General features: G+C 41.6%; 1 non-coding gene across 1 annotated transcript; it reads right to left on the reverse strand.

Annotated features, from left to right (window-relative positions):
• Positions 1-1121: 1121 nt before the first annotated feature.
• Positions 1122-1228, reverse strand: LOC141687878 (small nucleolar RNA R71). Its single transcript, XR_012561357.1, has one exon. It is a non-coding gene; the product is annotated as a small nucleolar RNA R71 (small nucleolar RNA).
• Between the last annotated feature and the right edge of the window lie 9441 nt (positions 1229-10669).

Genomic DNA, 10669 nt, shown 5'->3' on the forward strand with positions numbered 1-10669 from the left:
TCAATTTCTGTAGACATATAGGAACTCAACATGATTGATGACTATTCAACTTCTATCTTAATTGTGGATGTTTGGTAGAATGGTATTAGTACAATGAAAGTTGGCTTTTATCAATTTCGTGTTATTCGATTAATATCATCACTGTCACATGCTAAAGGTAATAACAATGACTATAGAAGGAAGTAATAATGAAGTTGTGATCTCATGAGTGTTTTATTATTGATAAATTGAAGTGTTAGTTAAGTGGTTAATTAAGTAGTTAATTATAGTTAATATTTAATCAACAATTTTAAGTGTTATTATCTTAACATTGAGAAGTAATTATACATTGGTGAGTGAGTTTAATTAGACAATAACTTAGTCTGAGTCTCTGAGGGAACGAACTAGAAAGTATTCTATATTACTTGCGAACGCGTATACTTGCGTGAATATTAGTGGGTGATTTCGCCCTAACAAGTTTTTGGCGCCGCTGCCGGGGACTCGGCGTATTTGTTTAGTTTATGTACTTACCATCATTGGTCATTAGGACTCAGTGATTAGGACGTATTAGTTAATTACTCTTTTCGGTTGTGTTTCAGGTACTTTAGCAAGCGTTTATGCAAACTCGTTCTCGTGCTCGCAAGAGGACCTTAGATACAGCTGAAAAGAAAGACGAAGTTCTTGATACTCCGGAGAAGTTAGATTTTGAGGATTCGGATTCAGGAACTGAGCAGAAAGAATTAGTAAACATGGGAGATCGTATTGTTCAAGCTGATCCAGCTCTTATGGATTTTTCTCGGCCTAAAATTGATGACATTCAGTCAAGCATCCTTCATCCGGCTATTCAAGCTAACACCTTTGAGATCAAGCCGGGCACTATTCAGATGGTGCAGAATTCTGTTTCTTTTGGAGGAGCGGCAACTGAAGACCCCAACATGCACATAAGGAATTTTGTCGAGATCTGCAGCACTTTTAAGTATAATGGCGTGACTGATGAGGCTATCAAGTTGAGGCTTTTCCCATTCTCACTGAGGGATAAGGCTAAAGACTGGTTACATTCTGAACCAGCTGGGTCCATCACTACGTGGCAAGATCTTGCACAAAAGTTTCTGGTGAAGTTTTATCCAATGGCAAAGACTGCTGCTATGAGGAGTGCTCTTACTCAGTTTGCGCAGCAACCTACAGAATCTATGTGCGAGGCTTGGGAACGCTACAAGGAAATGTTGAGAAAATGTCCACATCATGGAATGCTGGATTGGATGTTAATCACTGGTTTTTATAATGGTTTGGGGGCCCAATCTCGGCCCATGCTCGATGTAGCAGCTGGAGGAGCCTTATGGGCTAAAAGCTATACTGAGGCGTATAATCTTATCGAGACGATGGCTGCAAATGAGCATCAAAACCCAACTCAGAGGATGACATCAGGCAAGGTAGCAGGTATTCTGGAAGTTGATGCAGCCACCGCTATTGCAGCCCAGCTCCAAGCGCTATCAATGAAGGTTGATTCTTTGGCTACGTATGGAGTTAATCAAATAGCTATGGTTTGTGAGCTTTGTACAGGTTCTCATGCTACGGATCAGTGTTCTCTTGTCAACGAATCTGTTCAGTATGTGAATAATTATCAGCGACAACAGCAGCCTGTGCCAGTGACCTATCATCCTAACAACAGAAATCATCCAAATTTCAGCTGGGGGAATAATCAGAATGCTATTCAGCCAACATATCAGCAAGGAGTAAGTAAACAGTTTAACCCACCTGGATTCCAGCAACCACAGCAGTCTGCTACAAGGCAATCATATCCTCAACAGGGAAGTGCAGCTGCACCTACTAGTGCTGATTTTGAGGAACTTAAGCTGTTGTGCAAGAGTCAGGCGGTTTCTATCAAGACCTTGGAAAATCAAATCGGTCAATTAGCTAATGCAGTGCTCAATCGTCAACCTGGCACTCTTCCCAGTGACACGGAAGTACCAGGCAGAAAGGAAGCTAAAGAGCAAGTCAAGGCTATTACCTTAAGGTCTGGAAAAGTAGTTGATGCTGAAAAGGCAAAAGAAGTCGAAGCTGAAGTTAGAGATGAAGAATCTAAGCAAAAGGAGAAAGTGGCGGAACCAAGGAAGACTACTGTTGAACACACTCTGCCTGAGGCTAATACAGGGGAGAAACAGCTCTATCCTCCATCACCTTTTCCTAAGAGATTGCAGCAACAAAAGCTGGATAGACAGTTCGGGAAGTTTCTGGAGGTGTTCAAGAAACTTCACATCAATATACCTTTCGCTGAGGCTCTGGAACAAATGCCTAGTTATGCGAAGTTTATGAAGACTATTCTTTCAAGGAAGGTGAAACTGGATGACCTTGAAACCGTTGCTCTCACGGAAGAATGCAGCGCGGTTCTGCAACAAAAGTTACCATCAAAACTGAAAGATCCAGGAAGCTTCACCATTCCTTGCACCATTGGCAATCTAACTTTTGACAAGTGCCTTTGTGATTTGGGAGCAAGCATTAATCTGATGCCGTTGTCGATCTTTAAAAAACTGGATCTGCCTGATCCAAAACCCACATACATGTCGCTATAATTGGCGGACCGTTCCATTACTTACCCAAAGGGCATAGTTGAGGATGTGCTCGTCAAGGTGGATAAGCTCTTCTTTCCTGCTGATTTTGTTATTCTGGATTTTGAGGAAGATAAGAAGATTCCCATAATCTTGGGGAGGCCTTTCTTGGCTACTGGCCGTACCTTGATAGATGTGTAAAAAGGGGAACTTACTATGCGGGTCCAAGATCAGGATGTGACCTTCAACGTATTCAAGGCAATGAAATTCCCTACAGAAGATGAGGAGTGCTTAAAAGTGGATGTGATTGATTCTGCGGTTACTTCGAAACTCGAGCACATGCTAATGTCTGATGCATTGAAAAAGGCCTTAGTGGGGGATTTTGACAGCGATGATGAAGATAGCAACGAGCAATTACAATATCTGAACACTTCTCCATGGAAGCGAAAGCTCGACATACCATTTGAATCTCTTGGTACTTCTGACCTTAAGAATGCTGAAGGGAAGCTCAAACCATCAATAGAGGAAGCACCTACCTTGGAGCTAAAACCATTACCTGAACACTTGAGGTATGCTTTTTTAGGTGATTCATCTACGTTACCTGTTATTATTTCAGCTGACCTTTCAGGTAGTGAGGAAGACAAGCTCTTAAGGATTTTGAGAGAATTCAAATCGGCTATAGGATGGACCATAGCAGACATCAAGGGGATAAGTCCTTCATATTGTATGCATAAAATTCTGTTAGAGGAAGGTAGTAAGCCAACTGTGGAACAACAGCGAAGACTGAACCCGATCATGAAGGAGGTGGTGAAGAAAGAAATTCTGAAATGGCTAGATACAGGCATCATTTATCCTATTTCTGACAGCTCGTGGGTGAGCCCCGTGCAATGTATACCTAAGAAAGGAGGTATCACTGTGGTCGCAAATGAAAAGAATGAGCTCATCCCTACTCGAACAGTTACAGGATGGAGAGTATGCATGGATTATAGAAAATTGAACAAAGCCACAAGGAAGGATCACTTCCCTCTCCCATTCATTGATCAAATGCTTGACAGATTGGCGGGACATGAGTATTTTTGTCTTCTGGATGGTTATTTCGGGTATAATCAGATTTGTATTGCACCAGAGGATCAGGAAAAGACTACCTTCACTTGTCCATTTGGCACATTTGCTTTTCGTAGAGTTTCATTTGGGTTATGTGGCGCCCCGGCCACCTTTCAGAGATGTATGATGGCTATATTCTCTGACATGATTGGAAATAACGTCGAAGTGTTCATGGATGACTTCTCCGTCTTTGGACACTCATATGATGAATGTTTGAACAATCTGCGCGCCGTACTCAAAAGATGCGTGGAAACTAATTTGGTGCTTAATTGGGAGAAATGTCATTTTATGGTGCGTGAAGGCATTATCCTTGGGCATAAGGTCTCTAGCAAAGGTCTGGAGGTGGACAAGGCCAAGGTGGAAGTCATTGAAAATCTTCCCCACCTAATTCGGTGAAAGAAATCCGTAGTTTTCTCGGTCATGCGGGTTTTTATCGGCGATTCATCAAGGACTTTTCAAAGATATCTAAGCCATTGTGCAATTTACTTGAGAAAGATGTGCCTTTCAAATTTGATGATGAATGTTTGGCAGCATTCGAGACTCTCAAGGGGAGTTTGATCACGGCACCAGTTATTACAGCACCAGATTGGACAGAACCGTTTGAGATGATGTGTGATGCGAGTGACTATGCGGTAGGTGCAGTTCTGGGACAGCGCAAGAAAAATCTCTTCCATGTGGTCTACTATGCGAGTAAGACTTTAAATGGGGCCCAATTGAACTACACCACTACTGAGAAGGAGCTTTTGGCTATAGTCTTTGGCTTTGAGAAATTTTGATCTTATCTGCTTGGTACGAAAGTAACAGTATTCACTGATCATGCAACTATTCACTATCTGGTTTCTAAGAAGGATTCGAAGCCGAGACTCATTCGTTGGGTGCTTTTACTTCAAGAATTTGAGTTAGAGATCAAAGATAGAAAAGGTACTGAGAATCAAGTAGCTGACCATCTCTCTAGGTTGGAGAATCCTGATTCTACTTCACAAGATAGGACGTTAATCAATGAATCTTTTCCGGATGAGCAGTTGTTTGCAATTCAGGAGGAAGAACCATGGTTTACAGATATTGTAAACTATCTTGTCAGTAATATAATGCCGCTTAATTTGACATCCGCTCAAAAGAAGAAGTTTCTGCATGAGGTGAAGTGGTATATGTGGGATGAACCATATTTGTTTAGACAGGGAGCTGACCAGATCATCAGGAGATGTATCCCGTTCTGTGAGACGGAGGGGATATTACGAGACTACCATTCCACAGTTTATGGTGGACACTATGGAGGTGAGAAGATGGCATCTCATATTCTGCAAGCAGGTTTTTTCTGGCCTATTTTGTTCAAGGATGCTCATCAGTTTGTTTTAAGGTGTGATCGTTGCCAAAGAGTGGGAAATTTGTCAAGGAAGGATGAGATGCCATTAAATGTGATGCTTGAAGTCGAGGTCTTTGATGTATGGGGAATCGATTTCATGGGGCCTTTTATCTCATCTTGCAATAATCAGTACATCTTGCTGGCAGTAGATTATGTCTCAAAATGGGTCGAAGTTAAAGCTTTACCGACAAATGATGCAAAGGCAGTGCTAAATTTTCTTCATAAGCAAATTTTCACAAGGTTTGGAACGCCTCGGGTAATCATAAGTGATGAAGGATCGCATTTTTGCAACCGTAAGTTCACTTCTATGATGCAGCGTTATAATGTGAATCATCGAGTAGCTACTGCCTATCATCCGCAAACAAATGGTCAAGCGGAAGTGTCTAATAGAGAGATAAAGCGCATTCTAGAGAAGGTTGTTTGTCCGTCAAGGAAGGATTGGTCTTTAAAGCTCGATGAAGCTGTTTGGGCTTACAGAACAGCATACAAAACTCCACTTGGGATGTCACCGTTTCAGTTGGTGTACGGTAAGGGATGTCATCTACCGGTGGAGCTTGAGCATAAGGCCTACTGGGCATTGAAGAAATTGAACCTGGATTTAGATGCAGCTGGTAAGAAAAGAATGCTCCAGCTTAATGAACTTGATGAATTTCGACTTCAAGCGTACGAGAATAACAAAATGTATAAGGAAAAGGTGAAGAGGTGGCACGATAGGAAGCTACATCCTAAGTTATTTGTGCCAGGGCAACAAGTTCTGTTATTCAACTCTCAGCTCCGACTTTTTCCTGGGAAGTTAAAATCAAGGTGGTCTGGACCTTTTATTGTCAAAACTGTGTTTCCACATGGAGCGGTGGAAATTTTTGAGAATGATTCGGACCAAGCATTCAAGGTTAACGGTCAGCGGTTGAAGCACTACTATGGGGACATGGCAAACCGAGAGGTGGTTAGTGCCATTTTGTTGACTACTTGAGAAAGGTACGGAACGTCAAGCTAATGACGAAAAAGAAGCGCTGCGTGGGAGGCAACCCATGAATTGTTGTTACAGGAACCCTTAGAAGTTAATAACCTATCCAAAAACACAAAAAAATCAGAAAAAAGGGGCTGAAATTTTTTTTTTCCAGAGACCCTCTGCGCGCCCGCGCAGCAAGCGCAGCTATGCTGAGCGGCCGCGCAGCTTGCTGCGCGCCCGCGCAGAAATGCTGAGCGGCCGCGCAGGGGTCGAGTTCCAGAAAATTTTTTGCAGTTCAGAAAAAAAAAAAAAAAAACAAAACAAAAAACACAAAAACCCATCACAGCCCATAAACCCACGAATTCTTTTCCCATTACCCCATGATTTTATCCCTCAACCCCACTCCTAATCTAATTTAACCTACTCCACACCCTATATATACATACACCTATCCCACATATCTCCCACAAACTTCTTACACTTAAACCCTCTCATAAACATCAAAAATCAGTTCTTACACACTTTTATTCACAAATCAATGGCACCCAAGAGAGCACGCACTATTGACAGCAGCAGCACAGTTCCTACTGCTGATTCATCAAGGGGTACTGCTGTAAGGCCTCGGTTAACTGACAGAGCTGCGGAGGAGGAGTACATTAGGCTGTTGGGGAAGCCGATTCTGAAGGAGAGGGGGTTTTTACCATCAGGGAGGGATGGTGAGTTGTTGCCCATGATTGCAGAGAAGGGGTGGATAGCTTTTTGTGAGTCACCCGAAGCAGTACCGATGAGTGTTGTTCGTGAGTTCTACGCGAACGCGAAGGCTGAAAAGAATGGGTTTTCTGTAGTTCGTGGGCTGACGGTTGATTATCATCCTGCGGCGATTCGCCGTGTGATTGGACAGCGAGAGAGAAAGCCCGAGGAGGAGAACTGGAATGAAAAGACTGCTGAGGATTTTGACTTGGATTTGATTTGTGCGACTCTCTGTCGACCGGGCACAGTTTGGAACCGCAACCCAGCCAATAATGAGTATCGTCACTTTCCGGCGATCGCCATGAACAGGTATGCCCGTGCATGGAATGCATTTATATGTGCTAATATTTTGCCTTCTTCACATGCACACGAGGTCACAGTTGAGAGAGCACAGTTGTTGTGGGGAATTCTGAATGAGGAATACTATGTGGACCTTGGTGAGTTTATCTACCAAGGAATTCTGAAGTTTCTGAGGGGAGCAAAGCATATGAACATCCCTTATGCATCCACGATTACGAAGCTATGCCGAGCAGTAGGAGTGAACTGGCCGGCTCATGAGCAGTTGCAGTTGCCAGCAGCTCTGATAGATTCTGGCACTCTGAATGGGATGCAGGAGTGGACCGGTGGTGAGCCTGAGGAGCATGGGCTGGGTTATCGTCTTCCAGGAGGGCGTCCAGCACGAGGTGCTACTATGGCTAGGCCAGGGCGTGGTGAGGCTGGTTCTTCGAGAGCTCAGGAGGGTGCTGGGATGGGTGATGCCCAGTATAGGAGGCTTTCACGGCGGATGGATGCCATGTATGAGACGCAGAGCAGGTTTGCTCAGGAGCTCACCCTTGCGTTAGGGACTGCTTTTCGAGGCCTTGGAGCTGATATCCAGTGGCCAGTTTTTGGTGAGGACTCTGCATACCCGCCGCCTGATACTCCACCCACTGAGGGTGATGGTGATGATGACTCCGAGTAGGTATACCCTGTGTTCCTTTCTACTACCTTCACTGGGGACAGTGAAAATTTTAAGTTTGGGGGTGGTAGTTAAGGAATATTTTGTGTGTGTCATATAGCTGCATATTCATGATAGTTAGTTTATATAGTTGCATAATTTTTGCCATATAAGTTTTTTTTATATATAGCTTTATTTGTTTGTCATATCATATAGCTCATGCATATACCATGATCCCTTTTGCAATGATTTATCGAATGAATTGTGATATTGATACGAGTGTAGTGATAGCATTAAAGTGATATTAAGTTGTGTAGGTTGATATGCATGCTAGAAGCACTTGTATTTTCACTAAGTCTTAGAGAATGCTTAAGGGCTAGATTGTTGTTATGATCTGATTATTTTCGAGGATAATCTATTTATTATGCTTAGAATTTGATAATAGGTTCTTAGTGGTAAAGGCATGAAAAAGAAAAAAAATGGAGTAAAAATGGAATTTGTTGCTAGTTGTGGCTAGGCGTCAAATGGCTAGTAGCCGGCTCGCATGTTATGCGAGTAGTCTAGGGTTGAGCAAGATGGAGTGAAACGCACTTGCTCAGAGAAAAAAAAAATATTAATTTTTGCATAATTGATCAAGAGTGGGCTCTTTGGTATTCGAGTTATTAAGTTCTTAGGGGACTTTGTGCCTAGTGACCTAAGGCTTTTAGAGTCTGGGATCCGCTAACCTAACGCTCGTTACATGGATACCATTGTATAAGTCTTTTGTGGACCTCACTCATTGCACGGTCAAATAAGCATTTGAGTTGTAAATAAAAAGCACGATTCCGTAGTAAGCTCTAGAGTTCTTGTAGTGTTGTATATCACTTTGTGCCTAGAATTTTTATTCTTTGTATAATCGTAGGATTGCCTTGAGGATAGTCTAGTCATAGTAATTGGTCTAGTTCCGAAGCATATCTGTTAAGCATTTGCACACACCACGTTTCTGGCTGTATGTCCGTTTGCATGAGTTTATTGATCTTTAGTGTCTAACTGCATTCGTTGAGATGTGACAATTTGGTTGGTTAATTGTAGTAAGGGGGATCGTTGCATTTTCATATAGATTGCATTCATGCATATTTTTATTTGTTTTGAGTCTGTGACGCTTGAGGACAAGCATCGATTTAAGTTTGGGGGTGTGATAAGTGGCATTTTATACCACTTAAAACGTCTTAAAATGGCTTAAATTGGTGTCTTGAAATCAAGTATTTTGTGTATTTGATGCGTTTTTCTAGTGTTTATGCATTTCAGGGTATTAGTTGCATTTCGGAGGAGGAATCATCAAGAATAAGCCTTGGCATGTGTTCACCATTGCGAGAGGAAGATAACGGGCAGATTACGGCGAAGAAATAGAGCAAACCTGGAATTTTTCCAGTAGGGTCCTGCGCGCCCGCGCAGCAATGCTGAGCGGCCGCGCAGCAGCCTTGCGCGCCCGCGCAGAAATGCTGAGCGGCCGCGCAGGGTCGGGGAAAAAGCTGAATTATTTTAGACTTCTACTTCTGTTTGGCTTCCAACTTCTATGTAATCTGAGTTTTATGGGGCTATTATATAAGTAGATTTGAGACGTTTTCATAGAGAATAAGAAGGAGATTATGTTTTAAATTGTGTTGGCGCAAGAAGCGAAGGAGATAAGGAAGAAGACCGATTTAGCACACTGCAGCGAAGAGGAAGCATATATTCTTGTGATTCTTGTTTCGTTGTAACGTTGGATGCTAGTTTTCTTGCTTTGACTTATTTACTCTTGTGACGTACTCTGTTTTAATATAATTAGTTTAGTTATTATTTTCTTGTGTTGATTATCATGATTTCATATGAACCCATGATAGCGATAAGTTCTATTATGGGCTAATCGTGATCATGGGGTTGCAACGGATTTATTATGAAATTCTTTAGTTAATTGTTTAATACTTTAGTGTGTGATGATTGCATGATATCTAGTATTGGTTGTGCGTATTCGTCTTCTGTGCGTCGCGAACATATAACATAGGGTGTTAATTTCTTGTGAAGCGACGGTGGATCTTGAGATTTAGAACTTGCCATGCTAGCATAGGTTCATGTGCGTTGTGCATGATTAGTGGGTAACTCTAACAGTTTTATTTGCCCTATGTAATCAAAAGGAATAACTTGTGCTTAAATCGTTGTGTTGTCAATTTCTGTAGACATATAGGAACTCAACATGATTGATGACTATTCAACTTCTATCTTAATTGTGGATGTTTGGTAGAATGGTATTAGTACAATGAAAGTTGGCTTTTATCAATTTCGTGTTATTCGATTAATATCATCACTGTCACATGCTAAAGGTAATAATAATGGCTATAGAAGGAAGTAATAATGAAGTTGTGATCTCATGAGTGTTTTATTATTGATAAATTGAAGTGTTAGTTAAGTGGTTAATTAAGTGGTTAATTATAGTTAATATTTAATCAACAATTTTAAGTGTTATTATCTTAACATTGAGAAGTAATTATACATTGGTGAGTGAGTTTAATTAGACAATAACTTAGTCTGAGTCTCTGAGGGAACGAACTAGAAAGTATTCTATATTACTTGCGAACGCGTATACTTGCGTGAATATTAGTGCGTGATTTCGCCCTAACAAAATATAGGACACACTCTGGGATATGGCAACTTGTTAACTGGAAAGGTAGCAATAGAGAATGTAGCTCTGGTGGATGGACTGAAGCATAATCTTCTGAGCATCAGTCAAATCACTGATAGAGGTTATCATGTCATATTCTATGACTCACACTGTGAAGTTGTTCATAAAAAGTCAAAGAAAACTGTCTTGATAGGATACATACATGGTAACATTTATGAAGCAAGGGTACATGAAAGTCTTAAAAAGGAAGCTACTTGCCTTATCTCTAAGGCATCAATAGATGCGAGCTGGAACTGGCATAAGAAGCTCTCACATCTCAACTTCAACTCAATCAATGAACTTGCCAAGAAGGAGCTTGTAAGAGGATTTCCAAACATACTATACTCATCTGATGGTCTTTGTG

The sequence above is a fragment of the Apium graveolens genome, chromosome 9, assembly GCF_009905375.1.
Source record: "Apium graveolens cultivar Ventura chromosome 9, ASM990537v1, whole genome shotgun sequence".
NCBI classification, from domain to species: domain Eukaryota; kingdom Viridiplantae; phylum Streptophyta; class Magnoliopsida; order Apiales; family Apiaceae; genus Apium; species Apium graveolens.